General features: G+C 40.2%; 1 protein-coding gene and 1 long non-coding RNA gene across 5 annotated transcripts in view; one reads left to right on the top strand and one right to left on the bottom strand.

The window, feature by feature from the left end:
* The window catches only part of LOC131504650 (uncharacterized), a 67,836-nt gene extending 65,676 nt beyond the window's left edge, over positions 1-2,160 (bottom strand). Inside the window, exon 1 of the long non-coding RNA XR_009258089.1 lies at positions 1,843-2,160. This is a non-coding gene — a long non-coding RNA (uncharacterized LOC131504650). The remainder of the gene's footprint in view (positions 1-1,842) is intronic.
* Positions 1-21,986, top strand: part of NFIA (nuclear factor I A) — a 576,975-nt gene that overhangs the window by 863 nt on the left and 554,126 nt on the right. The gene's annotated exons all lie outside the window — the stretch shown is intronic.

Here is a 21,986-nt window from a genome sequence, read left to right as displayed (position 1 = left end):
ATAAAGTTTTAATAAAGTTCTACCCTGTGCCGCAGAATGAGTTAACTCACATGTCATGGTCAACCAGGCCAGACAACCTTTGACATCTCGGATCTATAAGAGGTAGAGTGAGTTGGGAGGGTGCACAATAGCTTATTGTCACGGGAGATGCGAGTCCTGTGAGGAAGACAGTCCTCAAATCATCACTGCCCTCGTTAGGGTGGTGTCCGTTAAGGATTACTTCGTTAGCAGAGCATTTTTAGTTTTCCGTAATTATTATTCTTGCGGCAAGCGTGAATTCTTCCAGGGAGTGAAAAAAAAGTTTGCTGCCAGGACAATGAATGTATTATCCGTTCCTAACTGGACCGTGAACTTCAGCTCATTTCACATAGATATCAGTTTAAGAAAAAAAAAAAAGAGAGAGAGAGAGAGAGAGAAAGAGAGAGAGAGAGAGAGAGGGAGAGTGGTGTTGGAGGGGGAGACTGGCGAATGGAATTACAAGACAGGACATTGTCGGTTTCATTGCATGATCTGCGGAAAGAGTTCTCCTCTCCCCTTCCTGGACCAATGGTAGTATCATTTGGGCAAGTTTTAGGAATTCGGAGGACTGAGAGACTATTAAAAGTGAGCTACCACAGGACTCTGTTCGGCTGCTCATGGGGTGCAGTGTGTCCATCCTAAGGACCCTTGAGTAAAGGTGGTTGTGGGTATGTGTGTACGTGTGTATTTTAACTTGTGATTTCTTAACTAGACAATAGAAACTTTACCAGTGATTTCAGGACAATGTTACTTGCACTTTTTGCTTAATTAGACTAACAGTAGATCTATCCACTTAGATGCTGAACTATTCAGGGCACTTATTTTCCCTTTAGTGTTTCTGCCAGCAAGAACAAGGTTTACTTGTATGTCATGATGTTGTCTATTGCTTCGCCTTGTGCAGCTTGTTAAACACCAGAAATGAATATACTGATTGGTTTAGCTATTATTTTCTACGCTAAGTTGTAAGCCTTAAAAAAAAAAAAAAAAAAAAAAAAAAAAAAAAAAAAAAAACCTGCGCGCTGATGTCATATTCTGGGTGACATTCTACTTCCTTGTATTTCAAGAGCTCATAGATTTTATAGACTGTTACTTTTTATGGCAAATTGTGTTATCTTTTTTTCTTTCTTGCAAAGATCACCAAATGCTCCTCTTTTTTTTTTTTTAACTTGGAAAACTGTCATTTATTTTTTGCAAAGTTTACTTGGAAGTTGCTTTTCATTTAAAATTGTTTTACAGATGTTTTACCGCCGGGAATATAAAATATAAAAGTGGTGGAAACATTTAGCAATGCAGTTGACTAAAAATAAACAATGCTGTAAGCTCCATGCTGCTGTTTAGGCTGCATACTACAGGAAGTTTCTCTCAACTTCAATGCTTCTAGATCTTTGCTTTGAAAAGGGGTGAGAAATCAGAGTGTAGAAGTTGTAGAAGTTAGCATAGAGAATAAATCGATTTTTCATTTCCCTCAAAGGTAAGCGCATACCACAGCATTTTAAATCTGCCAGTTACAAATAATTCTAATGTAAATTCCCCACTATTGATGGGAAATTGAGGACTTTGATGAAGGGGGGGTGGAGGGAAGGATTAATTAAAATAAGACAAATTTCGCATTTTTTCTTAGCTCTTCTCTTCCCTTGAATAGAATTCACTCCCTCTCCCTCCACACCCTCACCTCACTACCCCAAACAATTTTCCCCAACTAAAAAAAAAAAAAAAAAAAAAAAAAAAAAATTTAGAATTGCCCCTGGCTGATATGGCTCTTTAACCAAAGGACAGTACAAGATCCGAGTTTCACACTAAAGGCAAATAAAGCTTTAAAATTACCTCATGCGTCATCTGGCTGCACAGACTCCGGGCTGCATAGTGGGAACCTCGGCTTGGTCCTCCCAGCATACAAAGGCAACTCAGTGAATGCCCCCTCCGCCCGTGGAGGCTCGGCCTCAGCTGCCAGCACCGGGATATGCAATTTTGCTTTTTAATGAATCGTAAACAATTTGTATGGCAAATGAGTTTGTTTGTTTTAGTTTTGGGGCATATGTTGGACCCGTTGTAGGCAGCCGTTACCTACTCCAAAATTTTAGGTGAGAATGGATAGAGCCCCAGATCATTTTTATTTTTCTAAATAATAAAGACCCACTAGAATGAAAGAAACTGGTTAATAAAAGGCTGAGAATAACAACCCCTCTCCTCTTTCCCTCTCTGTCCCCACCCCCTATCATAATGCACCCAGCTTACAGTAGGGTTTTAACAGCACTTTTTGATAACGAACTGGAGGTTGATTGACTAAATTAATCAGTTCGTTGTGGTTTTTTTTTAAGTATAAATTTTAGCTTTGTCTTCAAAAGGTTACATTTGCTTAAGAAACAATTAAAGTATGAAATAATAAGAAGGGCCTTCTTTACCTTTTATTGCTTTTTTGAGTTGAAGCTAATTATCATCGTGATAGACATAGGATATAAGAAATGCTCAATATACTGTTGATATCAAAATGGAGTGAGAAAGGGGTCTTGGCATCCAAAAATCACATGAAAACTTTTACTCCCACCCAAAGAGTTGTAAACACAACTTAGAAGTTAACGAGCAACCAGGGTTCGAGTGTGTACATTTTAACAGTAATTACCTTTGGCGCCACTGCTTATGAGAAATCTTTTGATACCTGAGCTACTTCTCTAATGCTTTAATCATGCAAATCAAGAAATAGATATTGCATATCACCTTAATCTAGCTACGCTGTGACATCTCTATTTGAAACCTTCCACAGACAACTAGAGAAAACCCTCGTGAAGTTTTTCTCCACTCCAAATGAAATGGAAGCGCCCCGGAATCATGTATATGCTTCAAAATATCATTCTGTCCAAGGGAATCACCTCCATTCTACCCACATGGCATTAAAATGAAGGCAGAATAAATAGTGTCCTCTTCCTCGCGATTTGCCAATAAGGTATTAGGGGACGATTTTTATGTGAATTACAAAATACATTTGTCTTGCTTCTTCAACCCAATGTACAAGCTCGTAGTGACTATGAAATGGAGGCTATTAGATCATCCTGCCACCCCCCTCACCACCTGCAAGGTTCCCAAGCACCTATTTCAGAAACATTCTTTTTAGAAATTGCCATACAATTTTTTAGTCAAGAATTATCCATCACTTAATTCAAATGTGTACAACTCAGACTTTGTATACCAGGAAAATACATGAGTAGAAAGGATATGCTAGGCCTTATAATGTAAATGGCATTTTTTAAGTAAATATATGTAGAATATATATATATATATATATATATATTCTACATATATTTACCAAACAAGGTACATCTGTGAAATACTCTTACTGTGTTCAACAATTCAAAAAACTTAACTCCAGCCTACTTCTCGAACACCTGATAGTCCTAAGTGCTGCAGACACAAAACTAAGAACTCATATTTCGTGCAACCTTTTGCTATTGTTGTTTGCTTTGAATCACAACTTAGGTTGTGTTTACTCTTTCAATTTTTAAAATGCTAATTCTCCACTGAGCCACTTATGTTAATATTTGTCTTCCATATTCCTTTGAAGAAATGGCTTTAACGGAGATTTCTCTCTGCTTTTGCCCTAGCTCTTTCGTGATGATAATTAAAATAACTGGGAATGGCTATAAATGAAAAGAATCAAAATGAGGGGATTCAATAAATAATAAACCATATCGTATTCTCGGTACTCAGTATACGTTCAAAAGGAAGTGTCCATGATAAACATAATTATATACATTCTATTTCAAGCATTTGCACACGCTGCCTGTGCTTATTTTTAAATGCACACTTGTCTTATTTTTATCTCCCATTGCAAATATGTGTGACTGTATTAATTTCCAAGAATATGCACTCACTTCAAAGATTTCCATGCACTATTATTGTCTCACAGTATGAGCGATGATTGATTGCAAGCAAAATCTGAATAAGGTAGTGTTTCCTTTTTTTTCTCTCACAAATATTAAGAAACTGCCCTTCCCACTGTCTTTAGGTTAGCCTTATACAACATCTTTTAAACTACCATTTACCATGCTTAGGGAGAAGCAAATACACTAAACTATGCTCCTATTTTTTTTCTCTAAATCAAATTATGATCCAAATGTACTTCATTCAGAAATGTGATTGGTTACTTAAGCTAGCCTATGTACTTGTACTATCTTCTTAAAAATCTTGATTTCCTGTTATTACGCTCATATTTCTCCTGTGAACTTTAGACTGTAAAATAAATGCTTTGTCCTTACTTATTTTCTAGCTGATTTTCCTTCACCTGTCCTGAATATTGTCAGGAATGTTTCTAATTTAAAACCAAAAGAATCAGGGGCTGATTAGAAGACAGGAAATTGGAGGATTAAACTGTCTGGTTGAACTTCCTTTACTTATCAGCACTCAGTAACTCACACTGGATTACAAACTCAACAGGACAATTTCTACAATGCATTGTTCCTTCTGGATGTTTACACATATATACTCCACGTGAGGGATCGTGTGCACGCGTGTGTGTGTGTGCGTGTGTATACATATGCAGACTATATGTGTCTGTGTATGCATGCGTGAGTATGAAGAGAAAAGAACCAGCAGCTGGTAGTTATAAGTAGATGCTTTTAAAGTAGGATCGTTTTAAACTAAAGGGGCTTATCCTATGATCATGAAAGTTCATTCCAAGACTATAATCCCAGGATATTCTCAAAACTTTTCTTATTAAAACATTTCTGTGAAATCAAGCAAATAAGGAAATACTATAAGGGAGAAAGCAAGATGCACTAGTTTGGAAATACAAAATAGATGGCCGCTGCCCTTACGCCGTCCATCTCTCCTCAGTTCTGCTCGGAATTCCAAACACCCATATTATTGAGGGAGTACAGAAGGTGTCCCATAAGGAGCGAAGGAGTTAACCTAAGAAGCTTCCAAAGCCATGTCGGGCTCTCCTTGGCACTTACGGAGAAAGGAAATCTTGCTTTACTGTGACAACAGGGCTGAGTGTTCCAGGTGAGCCTATATTGTGAAATGGGTGCTTGTCAGGGAATGAAATAACAAATCAGGACAGAGGGTAAAGACTCAGCTTATTCCATTAAGATCATTTAAGATCGAAAAGGAATAATAAAGACAAACCACTGTCCTAGATTTTTACCGTGTCGTATATATTTGCAGAGCGATGTTCTAGAAACTATGCTGAGAATTCTTTTTCCTGACCTCATTCTGCTCACCTGTCTTGCCCTCAATAAGTATTTGTTGATTTGGCTTAAGAAAGCTCCAGAATAATGTGTCACAGTTTCTCCTGCTTTTAACTGAAATGGTGGGTTCTACTGAGAAAAATAGAAGGTGAAAACAGAGGAGTGTATGGTCTGGCAAAATGAGCTGGACAAGTTAGACTGGTTGATCTGGGAGTGAAAACTTAGGAGATTGTTCGAGCAGTTTTTCATTTATTCACCAAATATGCATTGAGCCCCTACAAACGGCCAGGGGGCAGAGAATCAGGTGCTGCTTCTGCCTGCTGCCATCATTCAAGCTTCAAAGGTACTAGGGAGCCAACCTCTCCATCCCTGAATATTTCATATTAAGAGATAACATTGATTGAACGTGAACTATCTGCCAGAATCTGTTTTAGGTACTTTGCATATGTTTTAAATTAATCCTACCCATAAACCTATAAAGGAAGCATCATTGATGCACCTCACAGACAAGGGGACCAAGACTCAAAAGGTTGCACGCTGTCCAAGGATGTGCATACCTGGAATGAGCCGCCCAGACTGCAGGAGTCCGCTCGCTTCATCCTGGACCAAACTTGTTATAAGTGAATTGATTCTTTTAGTGCTATAATGTGACAGTTTTCAGAACTTTCCAGGATTAGCACCATCCCTTCGCATGATGGGATTGTGGGGGGCACAAGTCTATTGGCTAAGAAAATGGAGGCAGAGAAATGACTAAGTGTCAAAAGCAAGATAGGACCCAGGCCCTGTTCTGGAAGAGTTGTGGGAAACAAGTTCCTATTTTGTAATAGAAGCTTTCTGCCTCTTCACCAACTGCAGAAGCTCCCAGAGACAGGAAAGGCTGTTGTATGTGGTCGTATTAAAATACACCTTTTCATCAGAAGATGAATGGTTCATGGAAAATCAGTGTGTTCAAGTTCTTGCTGAATATTAGGGACATTTTTTTTTCTGTAGGTAATTTAATCTTTATTTAGCAGATACTTCACATGCAGTTTTAAGTGGAATATGCCATTTTTAAAAGGCCATCCTTCCAAAGAAAGATTCCTGGTGTTTCAATCTCTCTCTCTCTCTTTCTAATAAGCAGAAATGCCCATGTAGAATATTACTGCTGTTTAATATTTTTCATTGCCACAGGCATTGCTAATTGAAGGTTTATTCCAACATAGTTTTCTGTAAGAGAAGATACAGTGCAGGATATATATTGCCTAATGGCAAAGATCTTAATACACTCGTTACAAGTAAACATCTATTTTCCAGACAACTGCTGCGTATAAACAATATGTCTCAGTCAGAGCTCTTTAATGGCGCCACATGTTAGACAGATTTTTTTATTCCTCATAATCCAAGTTCCTTTTGTGATCCTTGATGTGCACATGCTATTGCCCTGCTGATTGTTTGAAATGGATGATGATTGGGAATAATGACCAGGTCAGAGGTGGGGATGCATAATCCTAGGCAGAGCAAGCCCTTCACCAAATCAGAGTGCATGGCAGGCTCATAGGGGAGGGCTGGCGCCCCTGAGCTGAATCAGACATTCAGTAAATGGGGCTGAGCCTTTTCACCTCAGTAGACACTAGATTATCTGCATCATCTCCCCATATGACCTAGGTGTAGACAAACTCTATACCCACCTAGGGTATGAGAACTCCATGTTCCCAGGACGGCCTCATCTGCCTCCCTGCAACCCCGAATATTCCTCATCCACCCTGTCCCCCACAGATGTATGACTTTTAGTCCTGCTAATGACATGTCTCAGCAGCTGGATTTGATAAGCTCCCTTCAAACGTTGAAAAGATAAACATTGTGGGCTAAATAATTTATGTCGTCTATTCATTTATGAATCAATTGAAATCATCATTAATTGCTTTGCTGTGTTTTATTTTAAGAAAAACAGCAACCTCAATTCTCATTTTTGTAAACATGTGAGAAACAACCTGGTAACAGGTGCTATGGTCTGGACTCTGTCCTAGTACCGAGGAGGGAGTCCTTGAACACTTGTCATACATTGTCCAACACTGAGCACACAGTATTGTTGGTAGGACTGCGTAAGAAAGGCCACTTTCTTTTTTGATGCATGCAAAAGTCTTGGGGGGGGGGGGAGATTACCATAGGAGGGACCGATACAATTTCTCAACTGAAAAGTTAAGAAATAACAAAGCCTAACACGGGGCGCCACAGACGCTAGTATCTTCAGCCCAAGCAGGTGAGCTAAGTGTAAGACAGTGAGGATATAATCCATCTAGTGGGGAATGGTACGTTTGGTGACAAACTGGAGAGTGATACCTAATTACCACTAACCCAACAGTAAAAACAAAACTGTAATAACCAAACAAACACACCTGCTACCCAGGGCCCAGCGCTAGTGAGAGTACACCATGGATCTGAAGATAGAATGGGATCCCAGCCTCAAAGTGTTTCATTCCACAAAAATCAGGGAACTGACATGCAAGTATCCCTGAGAGAGGGAATCACAGCAACATAAACAGCACAAACTGCACTGCAGGTTCACCCATTCACATCTGATCCTTTCTCTCTCGGCAGACTTTTGTGGGCGGGAGAAGGGAGACAGAAGACCATGTAAGTTCCTAAAACAGGGAGAGGGGCCCTCAAACAGGAACAGGTTAGCCGGAAGGGCATCTGGGTGATACTGGAGGATGCAGACAGAATGCAGAGCAGGGAGCCTGGTGGCTGCAGAGACCTGCCTTCCCGAGCCTCACCTACCCACCCCGATTCCCTCTACTTTGTCACCAGATTTCTCAAAGTGGCTTTGGCATCTCGAGGGTATCCTGGGCTGGGAGTTTCAGAAGAGGATTCTTAAGTAGCACACAGGCCGATGCCCATGCCCGTTTTTTTCCACCCGGCAAACTCCACCCTCCTGCCAGGCTCAGGCCTTCTTCTGGAAGCCTTCCCACGTTCCCTGAGGCAAAAGGAGTTACTTCCCCACCTCACTGCCACCGCTGCTGCCACCCCCCATTCCTTTGCTCAAAGTATTACGACAACACTGATTAAAATAATTTGGAGGGGTTTTTGGTCGTTTGTTTGTTTGTTTTTTTGTTTGTTTTTTCTGTTCACTTTCCAGCCCCACAGTGTTTCTTCTTCCTTAAGAACAAGGTCTACGGGCCCCCCGGGTGGCTCAGTTGGTTAAGCGACCAATTCTCGGTTTCAGCTCAGGTCATGATCCCTTGGTTTGTGGGTTCGAGCCCCGCATCGGGCTCTGTGCTGAAAACGCAAAGCCTGCTTGAGGTTCTCTCTCTTTCTCCCTCTCTCTCTGCTCCCCACCACCACCCCACTGCTCACTCGCTCTTTTTCTCAAAATAAATAAATAAACTTAAAAGAAAAAAAAGGAAAGAATAAGGTCTAAATCGTATACTTCTTTATAGTTCTAGCCAATGTCTAACCCATGGCAAGTACCAAAAAAAAAAAAAAAAAAAAAAAAGTGGTTTGGTGCAGTTCAGCAGGAGAAGTTGGAGAAGTGAGAGCACTTAAGGTTAGTGGGCCTTTCGTGACTCTGCTCCTCCCCAGCATGAGGCTCACAGCTACAGGAGACCGTTCAGCAAACTACTGCCCTGCCAGGTATTTGTGGAGATTCCTGACTACCCTGTGCTGGCTGCTCGCTCTGTGTAGGGGCCAAGCCCCCCAAGCACTCTGCACACATGTGAACTAATCCTCAAAACGTCCCTATAAGATCAGTATCATTGTCTCCACTTCCCCGATGAGGAAACCAAGGAGAGGTGAAGAGGCCAGACAGTAGTTTGAGAAACTCTAAAGCTGTGCTTTTCACTCCTACACTCTACTGACACAAATATGCCCAGCACTGTCACACTCTGACTCAGGCTCCAAAAAGGACTGGGATAATGGGGACAAAATTTCACCTCATTTTATAGAGGAGAAGGCTAAAGCCCCATAAGCTAAATGTCCCCCAAAGTCAAAATTGTCAAGAAGTCTGGGTCAAGGACTGGAGTCTCCAGTGATCTTTCTATTAAATACCCATGGTGGTAAATCATAGTATATGGCATTGTTTAATTAAAAACAAGCAATTATTTTCCCCCTTTGAGGATTACAGGAGATTTCCATTGTTTTTCTTTCTGCTTTTCTGTATTTGTTCATGTTTGTGCAATGAACACGTGTTATTTATTTATAAAAGTGACATTTAGCAAAGCCATACTCACTGAAGATATTGGTCTTATTCTCCTTGAGCTCACAAAAAGAGCAGTAACACCAGATGCAGACATGCCTGGATGTCATGAGAGCTTGGGCATTGAGGATGTATGTATTTTCAGAGTTGAGTGATGCCCATTTCCTTCATTAAATTCTACATTTAACTGCTGTTGTCAACACTCCCTTTCTTACAACGGGTCATGTCCTTTCTTCCCATTCCCCAGTGTAACAGCAGTCAAAAGCACAGATTTCAGATTCAGGCAGACCTGAATGAATCCTGGCTCTGCCATAGATAAGCTGTATGACCATGGACAGTGACTGGAAACATTCTGAATGGGTTTCCTGAAACCTGGAAGTGTAATCATAGTGCTATTGTGAAGAGCAAACGAAACAATGCATACTGTACAAGCCAGATATTTAGGAGACATCCTAATGCCCTCTTGCTTACTCTGTGTATCTAATTCAAAATAAACTCTGTTGAAATACCTCCTAAAGACTTCCTAAATCCATCCACTTTTCTCCATGTTCACCACCCTCCCCCAGTCCAAGCTGCCATCTTGGCCAGCCCACATTAACACAGTAGCCTCCTAACTGGCCTCATTGCATCTATCTTTGCCCCCTGTGATTTATTCTTTCACACTTAAGGCTAAAGGATCTTTTCAAACACAAGTAATCTGTCATTTCAATGAATTACCCTGTCTCTTAAAGAGAAAATCTTTAACAAGGCCTGTATGGCTTTGCCTCTCCAAGCCTGTCTAGGGCCATTCTTCTTCCTAAACATACTCCAGCTGGTTGATTAACCTAAAAGTTGCTCAAAATTCCCCAAATCCCAGATCCTGTGTATGTTCTACTCCTTTCCCCGGAACACAGTCTTCTCCTATAATTAACATTTCTCCACCTTCCCTTCTCAATACAAATGTGGCTTTGTCAGGAAACAAGACTGTGTAAGAGAACTCTACTGACAAACTCTCAGATCACTCCAAATTCCCTGCAGGGCACTTAGCACTGTTTATAAAGATATGTGATCATTTGGTAACTATCTGTTTCTCCCAAAAGACTATAAGCTCCATGAAAGATAATGTTTTGCTCATATGTGTTTTCATGCTCCCAGAACAATGCCTAGCCCATAGCGGGTGGTAAGTCAATACTTAGGAAATCAGTGAGCGAATGGATGGTATAGTGCCTACCATAGTGAACACTAGATAGCGTTAATTATTATTATCATAATGAATATTTTCCACATACAGAAAGGTATTTAACAGTAGATTAAGTCTTCTTCATAAGTCCTTTAAATAAAATTCAATTCTCCTTAGTAAAGTAATTAGAGAAATAGAAACTTAAATAAAGAACCAAGGGCCCCCAACCTGGGGTGAGCCCTGGCTTCAGTAAATGGTTTATTGTTACTCTGATTATTATAGATAATCCCAAATCTTTCTCTGATTAATCTAATAAGCATGTGGAAAAGTTTCTCTGAAAATTATAAAGCGTAGTAGATATGTAAGACAGTGCTGTTGTCAACCCTAAGAAACACAGGATCCAAATAAACACAGTCCATCAAAAATTCCCATGGCCTTTCCTTTCTCTTCTCTTCATGATAGACTATATGTGAAGAAGGAGAGTGTAGTTCAATACACCTACTCAACAATGACTTCAAGTAGCTCATTGAAATTACGTGCATGAGTGTAAGTGGAGAGAGAGGGAGAAGTTAATAGAGTGTAGTTTAAAAACACACATTTTAGAATGAGACCAGCAAGGTGATCTCAGGCAAATTGTTTAATCTGTTCATCTGTAAAGCAGGACAAATGATAGTACCTGCCGCACAGATTATTGTAAGAATTAAATTATGCGATCTGCATAAATCATTAAGAAAAATGCCTGACACACGATATACTCATAAGGGTCAACCATTAGTAAGATTATTGTTTTTTTGTCCTCCTCCTTCTCATCATCATGTTGGTTATTACTTTTTAGGAGATCAATGTTCAGAGGCCTAGGCAGTGAAAGAATATCTAACAGATTCATTCTTCCAAAAAGGTATATTTGGATTTTAAAACAATAAAATTGTTCCCCTCATGTGTTAGGTTAACTTACTATGTCAACTGAGTCTGGGCAACAACAAGGCCCAAGAAATATTCCCATTTCATAGATTAGAAGCTGCACTGTTAAGTAAGTTACCTAAGGTTGATTCAAAATGCCAGTGAGTGACTAAACCAGGATTTGAACCCTGCTCCAAAACTCATGTTTTCAATCACCTGGCTATATTGCCTAATTCAATGTGTTACTGCATTACTTGTTTAGAATTTAATTTAACAGTTAATCATATCATTAATATTTTTCCACATTGGGAATAGTAATCACAAAGCTATTATTAGGATCCAGGAGTCAAGGCAACATCACTAAAGACCTAGAAAGTGTAATAATTAAGCCTGGGTGCCCTCTCACTGCTGAGTCATTGGGAAGAATTATAGACCTCTGGTTTAAAAGGGCTTCTAACTAGAAGTCACTTTCCAATGTTCCAATACTTAAGCTACCAACAAAGACAAGGCTTCTTAAAAATACTGACAACTGGTACTATTCTTAGTACCCACTAACAATTCTGGGAGGAAGTTCCTCTAACTAAATAAATACCTATGGTATTGAATAAAAATGTACAGTTAATGGCCCATGACTGCTATGCTCCAAAAATGAAAGGCCCACAAGCACATGCCAAGAGGTAGGAAGATCTTTTGTCACTTCCATGCTGTCTTCCTATTACTTTAAAAACATAAGTCTACAACACATAGACATGGCCATTCCTCTTTTGTCACTAAGATTTCTTTACTCATTTAGATAATGCAACTGCCACAAAACAACCAAGTGGTGGTAGCCGGGAAGCTGGTGATAACACTATGCTTCCTCTGAAGTATGCTCCCATTAGTAGAACGCAAAAAGCTGGGGGAAATAATGGAGAAAACCAGAGTGTCCTTACACTCTGGGAATTGTAGTTTTATATATGGCACGTGCTCTGAACATTAAGGCATCAAGCCTTGGGATAAGAAGATATTCTTATCATAGTCTAGCAGAATAGCAGGAGGATGTTGATACACTGGAAATCAAGCCAGGACATCAGTCTGATATACCATTGTAGATTTGGAAAGAGGATTTCACCAGAACCTGGTTGGAGAGCCACGGGGCCCAGGAGCAATCCATATACCTTATATGTTAGTAAAAAAATAGATCCATATAATTCTCTCCCTCATTTGAAGATGGATACATAAGAAGAACATACACGAATAGAAAGCATTAAATGCTTATGAACAAGAATAAAGAGAGACTTGGAGGAAGAAATCTTCTGAAAATCATAAAATATGGAAACACTAAGGAGAAAAATAGAAAATTTTCTTTTCTGTGAAACAATAGTAGAATGTCATTGGAAAGAAAATATATATGATGAAATAAAAACTAGAGCATAAAATTTTTTAATGTTTATTTATTTTTGAGAGAGAGACAGAGCACAAGTGGGGAGGGGCAGAGGGAGAGGGAGACACAGAATCTGAAGCAGGCTCCAGGTTGAGCTGTCAGCACAGAGCCCGACGCGGGGCTCGAACCCACAAACTGCAAGATCATGACCTGAGCTTTAGTCAGACGCCTAATCAACTGAGATACCCAGGTGCCCCCAGAGCATAAAATTTTAAATAAGATTGACTGAAGCAGTAATTCCAGAAATTTAATAGCATTAAGTCTACTATAGAGCAGAATAAACACTATGCATATTGACCCAGTAATTTCAAAGTCATACTTTCTTTTTTTTTTTAAGTAACCTGTATACCCAACATGGAGCTCAAACTCACAACCCTGAGATCAAGAGTTACATGCTCTACCAACTGAGCCAGCCAGGCTCCCCCAAAGTCATACTTTCTATAACTTTCCCAGATATACACAAATTACACCAAGTGCGAAATTCTTATGATAGAGAATGACACCTATCCCAGAAATTGAAGCTCTAACTCAAGGATTACAAAGGTGTTTCCAAAGAAGATAGAACAAGTGGACAAGAAGGAAGAGTCAAAGAAATAACAAAAACAAAACAACTTTCTGATCTCGAAGGGGAAGAAATGTCATAAGACGTTTATAGATTGACCTAAGTTTACTGTGTTTCAGGAAAAGCGCAATGAGAGATCCATACCTAGTTCAGCCTTGTCTTTGGGAGGGGGAAAAGGATTCTACAAAATTGGGTGGGAGAGGAGTAAAAATTCACCAAATGCCTTACCTCACATAGAAGAGATTCTAAAATCCCATGTTAATTGTTGACTCTGATAATTAGAAAAATATAAACCAAAGTCTGGATTTTGGGAAGAGGATATACACCTTCTCAATTACTAAAGAAACAAAAACCACACACAACATTCCATATATGCAGACCCTCAAAAGAAATAGCAAAAAAATCAAAAAGGAAAAAAATCATGTAGCGCAGAATGACAGAAGGTAACAAAGCCATCTGTATGTCAATAAACCTAAGTGGTTAAGTCCCAATATTAGGAAACAATTCTCAGATTGTAGTAAAAAATTAAATCCACATATCTGCTTCCTCCATGAGACATACCTAAAACAAAAGTGTCCATATTTAAAATAAAGGGAAAACAATTATTAAATACAAAAAAATTAAAAATAGGAAAGACAATATTAATTTCTGGCAAAGTAGGCTTCAAGGCAAAAGTAAATAGAGAAAATAGAGAAGAGAGCATAATGAAGCTAGAATAGTAATTAATGCTTCTATGCAGCAATTAACCTAATAACAAATAGGTTTATATCAAATGATACAAAGCAAAAATGGTTAGAAAAGTGAAGATAAACTGACAAGAATGCAATTTGTACCTGTAAATTTAACCACACTCTTATCCATTTTTTTCTAGTTGAATTAGACCAGCCAGAGAAAGACATGGAGAATTTATTTTTTTTTTAATTTTTTTTTTAACGTTTATTTATTTTTGAGATAGAGAGAGACAGAACATGAATGGGGGAGGGTCACAGAGAGAGGGAGACACAGAATCTGAAACAGGCTCCAGGCTCTGAGCTGTCAGCACAGAGCCCGACGCGGGGCTCGAACCCACAGACCGTGAGATCATGACCTGAGCCGAAGTCGGACACTCAACCGACCAGCCACCCAGGCGCCCCAAGACATGGAGAATTTAAATAAGTATAATTAATAATATTAAGGCTACTAGATGATGTTGAACCTCTACACACATAGAATGTGCCATCTTTAAACACATTCATGAAAACTTGGGGCGCCTGGGTAGCGAGGTTGGTTAGGCAACCAACTTCAGCTCAGGTCATGATCTCACAGTTCCAGCCTGGTATCTCATGAGTTCGAGCCCGGTATTGGGCTCTGTGCTGACAGCTCAGAGCCTGGAGCCTGCTTTGGATTCTGTGTTTCCCTCTCTCTCTGCCCCTCCCTCGCTCTCACTCTCTCTCTCTGTCTCAAAAATAAATAAACATTAAAAAAATTAAAAGCATTCATGAAAACTACAAAACTTATTATGTCATACAGGTGTATGGACACACACACACACACACATACCAGTAAATCCCCAAAATGAAAATTGCACAGGCTTTCTTGTCTAGCCACATGCAATGAAGCTAGAATATAATGACAAAAAATAGTCAACATCATACGTAATGGCAAAACAAGAAGCATTCCCACTAAAACCAGTAACAATGTAAGGGTGCCCTAAATTACCATTATAACTTGATGTTATCCTGGAAGTTCTGACCAACTGAGAAGATAGGACACAGAAATACAAGATATATTTTTTTAAAGAGTATATATTTTTTCAACCAAGAAACAGACTTTTTTTCAAATGTTTATTTTTTGAGAGAGAGAGAGAGAGAGAGAGAGCTCATGTGAATGTGGGAGGAGCAGAGGAAGAGGGACAGAGAAAATCCCAAGTAGGCTCTGTGCTGTCACAAGCGGTGAGATCATGACCTGAGCCTAAATCAAGAGTCAGATGCTTAACTAACTGAGCCACCCAGGGGGCCTACAAGATGAAATTATTGAAGGAAGACAAAAGTATTGTTATTCCGGTGACCTGATTAAATACTTAGAAAATCCAAAAGGTCCAAAAGAAAAACTGTTGCAATTAATAAACTAGATTACTGAAACTAATATAGCGTTATATGTCAACTATACTTCAATTTAAAGAAAAAGATTAGTCAACTGATGGCCACCAGATAATTATATACAACAATGGTCAATAAAAGACATAATGAGAAATGTCTCTGTTCCCCAATTGTAACAAAAACACATCATAAAGCACCTAGAAGGAATCCCAACAAGTAGTGTAGACAACCTATATGAGTAGACCAGAAATCATTACTGAGATTTTAATGAGTCTGTTCCCAGCGTAGGGCTATAACATGCTATGTCATAAACATTGCAAATTCAACAGTTTTCTCCCAAATTAATTCAGAGGTTCAGTGCCATTCAGGTCCAAATCCTAATGTATTGCTGTAGGTTGTTTGCTTCTTTGTTTGTTGCTTTGGTAAGGAATTTGAACAGCAGACAATAAACATTTTTATTTCAAAATTTTGTGTAAATATGAGATGAAGATTACTATCCTCTTAGAATGAAGTGTTATTTTACCAAGTTTCAAGAATAACAATATTACCAAGTAAGATGTATTCAGTTTCTAATATGGAAACTACTTTGCTTACTGAAAGAAGGGACCCTTCAGAGGTATAGGAAAAGCCCAAGGCCTCCTAGAGACCCAGGATCTTGTGGGGTCCCAACTGAGCTAAACTTCCAACAGTCTAATGGGTCCTTTGGCATTGGAGTATGTTGGATTCATTGGAAATCTGTGACATAAATTTAATTTGCTTCATTTTATGAATGACCGAGTGGCTCAGTCATTAAACGTCCAACTCCTGATTTCAGCTCAGGTCACAATCTCACGGTTAGTCAGTTCGAGCCCCACATCAGGCTCCATGCTGTCAGTGTGGAGCCTGCTTGGGATTCTCTCCCTCTCCCCCTCTCTGTCCCTCCTCAGCTCATGTTCTCTCTCTCAAGATAAACAAATAAACTTTAAAAAAAAAAAAAAAGAAAGAAAGAAAGAAGAAGAAGCTAGCATGTATAGCCCATACTTCCTCACTGGCAGGAAGCTAAGTACTGGAATGTCAGACTTCACACTCTGTCTTTGTGACAGCACACATATCACAGTACACGGATCCTAGGGTAGCTAACATAGAGTGCAGGTTGGCGTTGGGGTGAGCTTTGGGCTGGAGTTCAGACTAGGTTAAGGATTAAGTTGAAGTTAGGATTATGGGTTAACATTGCAGTGGGAGCTGGATTAGGTTGGATCTGGGGTAGGTCTGGATCCAACTTAGTTTTAAGGTTAGGTTTAGGGGGAAGTATAAGGAGGGGCAGAGAGCTAAAAAAAAGTTCGGTGTCCAGAAACATTTTTCAGGACACGTGACAATTGTTGCTAAATTTTGAAGGTTGATTGAGTTACATGAAGATTTGCCTTGGGGTAGAGGCAACTACTCAGAGGAAAAGCAACACAGAGAATTTAGACAAGGGGAAACAAATCGATGTACTGGAAGAGGTATTCATTCAGTGTGACCAGCAAGAGTCATGCTGGGGGCAGGACACTCCTGGGAGAAGTGCATGGCCAGCCATCTGAAATTGGTTCTGGAAGCGCTGAGGAATCATTTTAGAATTTTGAGCAGGAAAGTGATAAGATGAGATTCACATTTACATCAGTTGCTCCAGCAGCTGTGTGGAGGATGGATGGAAAGGAACTGATATTGTGGGCACAGAACCCACCTGGGCATGTCACATACCCTCTCTGACCTACCTCATGTCTGTGATTTCTCAATCACTCCTCTACCTAACCATACCAGCTTCCTTGCTGTTCTGCCATCAGGGCAAGTGCACAATTGCCTCTGGGCCTTTGCACTCACTTTTCCCTTGGCCTAGAATGTTTTTCCTCCAGGTATGCACAGAGTGTGTTCCCTTAATTCTTTGAGATCTCTGCTCAAATGTCAACTGATGAGTGCCTCCCCTGACCACCCTAGCTAGATTCGGTACTACACATACACCAAAACCCTTCCTTTCCTTCTTACTAATTTTATTTTTTCTCCCTTGTGTTTTTCACCATTTACTTATTGTCTGTCTATCCCTACTGAAAGAGAAGCTTTAGGAAGTCAAGGACCCATTTGACTTCTCTGCTGTGTCTCCTGTATCTACAAAAGCATCTGGCACATAGTACACATTTAATGAATATTAGTCAAATAAATAAATTTTGTAACTCTTTATTGGATGGCCCTGATATGCCAGGTACCTTATAGTAGGAGACATGGACAAGGGAACGAATAATTACAGCTCAGTGTGATTACTGGAATGACAGAGCTTTGCACAGGATGCTAAAAAGGAAACCAAAAACCCAGTCTAGGGACAACCAGAGAACTTTAAGAAGAGGCAAGTCTGAGCTGATTCCTGAAGACCAAATAGAAATTCACCAGGTAGAAGTGGGAATGTCTCAGAGAAGTAAACAGAACCTGTAGCAGCCTCAAGATCAAACAGGAATGGAAAGAGCATCCAGTGTGATCCATCCAGTGTGATTAGAGAAGTGAGCTCAAGGGCTAGGCAAGATAGTCCTAAGGTAGGGAGAGGATAAAGAATGTTAAGAAATTGCTCTTCATTTGCAATTAGTATTTAATTAGTAGTAGTTTGATTGTGAGATTTCATGCTCCACCCACTTTACCACTCAAAGTCTTTAAACCAACCAGTCAATTATAAGGTCTGCTGTGAAAAGACACAGAGTGGGATTTTTTTTTTAAGTGAACATTTTTTCCCACCCACCCACCTTTCCCATCCAGAAATTGACTTTCTTTGAAAGCTCAACCCTTAAAATGTTGGCTTTTCTAAAAGGAAGGTGCACTCTATGCTTGGAAAGGATCAAATCTGGAGAACTTTAATATTATTTATAGACCTCTTGCCTTTCTTGAGTAAAATTGTTTCTTTCGTTGATCCTCTGGGCACTTGTCAATATCCACAAAAGTATCTCAATCAGTATTTTTGGAAAAGAGTTGGTCTACTTGATTTTACTTTCTAGTTAGCTGAGAGCTAACTAGATTTTGATCTCCACTCTAGAGGCTAAGATTCCTTGTACAATAGAATAGCTTACATTTCTGCGTCCACAGGGCTGAAGTTTTATTTAATGCCTGAGGATTTGCAGAGCTCACAGTCATTTTTCTGAGCATAAGGTGGTGGCTTTAAGTTTAAAAACATAAAGAATTTAACATTTATTGAGCACTAGGCTTTGTGCCAGTCACTGACCTGACATTTTTTAACACATTGGATCTCCACGCTTTCAAATGTAGGTATTATTATCCCCATTTTCCAGACAAAAGAACTGAGGCTTCAGAGAGTTAATAAATTCCCTCTTGTCATAAAACTATCCCAAGGTGATCCCAAATCCCATGGTCTTTTCTTTGAACCTACACAAAGACAAACCCCCAAAAGTGGTTCTAAAACAGGGCATTATCAGCACACCTGGGGGTTGAGGATTTCCCTCAACACATGCCTTAAAGCTCCAAATTCAGATAGGGTGGGGAGGAAGCAGGCCTGCCTTGAAATGTCTTTTCCTAGGTAATTTAATATACTGGGTAACATTTTTGAGAAAAATTCTGATTTCAATTTCTGACCTTATGGTCGCCTCTTACCCTATTATAATGATTATAAAGCAAAAGAAGAATTCTCATTTCCACTCAATTTAGTTCAGAATAATCTGTTCCTTCCTTTTAGCATTGTCTATAGGGACTTGACAGTTATGCCATAACTCTCCTGGGCCTCAGAGTCCTGAGGAGACAAAGATACCCCAAACTTCCCATCCCCAAAACGGGGACAATTGCTCTATTGGACCTACTTGCCTGCCCAGCTCTTTCCCTTTGAGTCCGTGGCCGTGGACACTAAATCATCTACCTTTTTACGTTGTTTGCGTTTTTTCAATCGTCACACATAGGTGTGGTAGGCAGTCACCTACACGCTATAATCTGAGATGAAGATTCTAAATTCTTTCGATTTGCAAGCTATCACATGACTGAAATGCCACCTGTGGGCACAGCACGTCCCTCACTTTATGAGTGAATTCGTTTACTCAGATCATCAGTCTTCTTTATGGGTCTCTGCTAGTCCAAATGCTGACTGAGCAAATGTGTTTGGGTTCCTTCACTCACCTGCACATACTCACCTGGGCAGGAGAGAGAAGGCCCAAAGAAAAAGAAAGAAGCGGGGCACCTGGGTGGCTCAGTCGGTTAAGCGTCCGACTTCGGCTCAGGTCATGATCTCACGGTCCGTGGGTTCGAGCCCCACGTCGGGCTCTGTGCTGACAGCTCAGAGCCTGGAGCCTGCTTAGAATTCTGTGTCTCCTTCTCTCTGTGACCCTCCCCCGTTCATGCTCTGTCTCTCTCTGTCTCAAAAATAAATAAACGTTAAAAAAAAAAAAAGTTAAAGAAAAAGAAAGAAGCACTTGGAAAACAGAAGCATAAGTCTCTAAATCAACCAGTTCGCTTTTCAAAGACCTACCCATTGATTCTATTATCTTACCCCCAAAGCACTTATTTAAATTATCTTTTGAACTAAAGTATAATTAACGTAAAGTGTTATGTTAGGTTCAGGTGTACAATATAATGATTCGACAATTCTGTACATTTCTCAGTGCTCGTCAAGATAATCTACTCTCAATCCCTTTTATCTGTTTCACTCACCTCCCCCATCCACCTCTTCTCTCACGACCAACGGTTTGTTTGGGTGTTCTGATATTTAAGAGTCTGGGTTTTTTGTTTGTCCCTTTTTTTTTCTTTGTTCATTTGTTTTGTTTCTTCAATTCCACATATGAGTGAAATCATATGGTATTTGTCTTTCTCTGTCTGACCTATTTCACTTAGCAACTTCTAAAGCACTTTTAATATCACAGAATACCGTTCTTGTCCCTGAATCCCTGGTATGTGTGCATAGACAAGCAGCCAGAGTCTTTCAGACTTGGTGCTTGCTAAAAGTCTGGTGATTTTTATTTCCCCTAATTGTCATTCGAAATGTTTTCTTCAGGGCGTCCACTCTAACTCTGGAAGGCAGCATTCACTGGATGTGCCACAATAGGAAGCGTTTTCTCCCTTTGGAGATGAAATCAACATAGGTCACCCAGTGTGAGTGTTTCGTGTCTCCAGCAACCATCTCCAAAGAGCACAGACAGATGGCACATTCTCTACAAGCCCCCCGAAATCATTTCAAGAATAATTCCAGTTATTACAGAAGCATCTTTGTTTGGGTGCGAATACACCATTTAAGACCAGAGATAGTGCTGGCCTTTATTATATTAAGCCAGGTTTTGTGAAAGGATATTCTGTAGAGCACTAATTCCTAATTACCGAGAGAGAAAAAAATTATGTGATTCAATAGGAGTATGCTTGGCCAGATAGAGTTAAACTTATTTAGTGACTGCTGAATCTCAGTGTCTTGAACACGCTATTGTGCTTTTGATTCTCCAATCTTATAATAAGCAACAGTCCTCAATCGTGCTGTGTGACCTTGGGCAAGTGTCTTTATTTTTGATGAAGTTCCAAAATTGGGAGGTTCAAGTAGATCATTTCACTGGTACCTTCCATTTCCCAACTGTAAGAGGCTATGAAGCCTTATCATTGAAACAAAACTTTCAGCTGCGATCATCACTTATCACTTTTCACCATTACCCAGTAAAAATTCCTTCTTAGCTACCTGTGTTACTGTGGTGGCATCAGGGCAGGACAGGGGCTGTGTATCAGAAAAACTTTATAATCACTTCCAACTGGTTGAAAGAGAACGAGAGCAAGAGGAGAGAAGGAGGGAGACAGACCAAGCAAGACAGAGAGAGACTGCTTGGGACTATTATCAATCGTGATGACAATAAAAACTGTAGCTCTTTTTTTTCCTTACCCTCCTTACCACTTTCGGGTTGATCTTTATCTGAAATTACAAACATTTTCTATGACGATTTGCTTCCACCCAGCACATCTGGTATCTGGCCAGAAACTGTAAATTGATGCCCCCCACTCCAGTGTCTGTCTTAGGAAGGGGGTTGGGGGGATGGGGAAGCAGTGGAGCTGTGGCTGCAGAGACAGACGCTGCTGAGACATTTAAAATGCACGCTCCCCTAATGGGAAACAGAGCAGACTGTGAGAGAGAAGGGGAATGAGAGAAGCAGCTCGATGGGCATGGAAGGGCGGGGGAGGGACAGGGCAGGGAGTGCACAGCTACCAAAGGCTGAGAACCCGGCAGGGAGGCCTGGAAGGATTGGAACAGGAGTGGGGTTGCCTGATAAGATAGCGATAGAAAGCCACGCGATAAAGGGAGTCTAGCCTGCAGCAGCTAGTCTGGAAGCAGACAAGGAATCGCCTGACGTGGAAAGGGAAGGGTGACAGAAGCCCGGCAACCAGAGAGCTAGGTGCAGGGGGAGGGGCTGGGAGGTGCAGGGTGGCATGGAGGGATCCGAGAGGAGCACTACTACCTTGCCAGCTTCTAATCGAGATGTACATCTTTTACTTAAGGGGAAACCACTGAGGCATTCACCCCACCAAGCT

This window comes from Neofelis nebulosa, chromosome 2 (assembly GCF_028018385.1).
Source record: "Neofelis nebulosa isolate mNeoNeb1 chromosome 2, mNeoNeb1.pri, whole genome shotgun sequence".
Lineage (NCBI taxonomy): Eukaryota > Metazoa > Chordata > Mammalia > Carnivora > Felidae > Neofelis > Neofelis nebulosa.
This window is presented reverse-complemented; position numbering and strand designations above follow the sequence as displayed.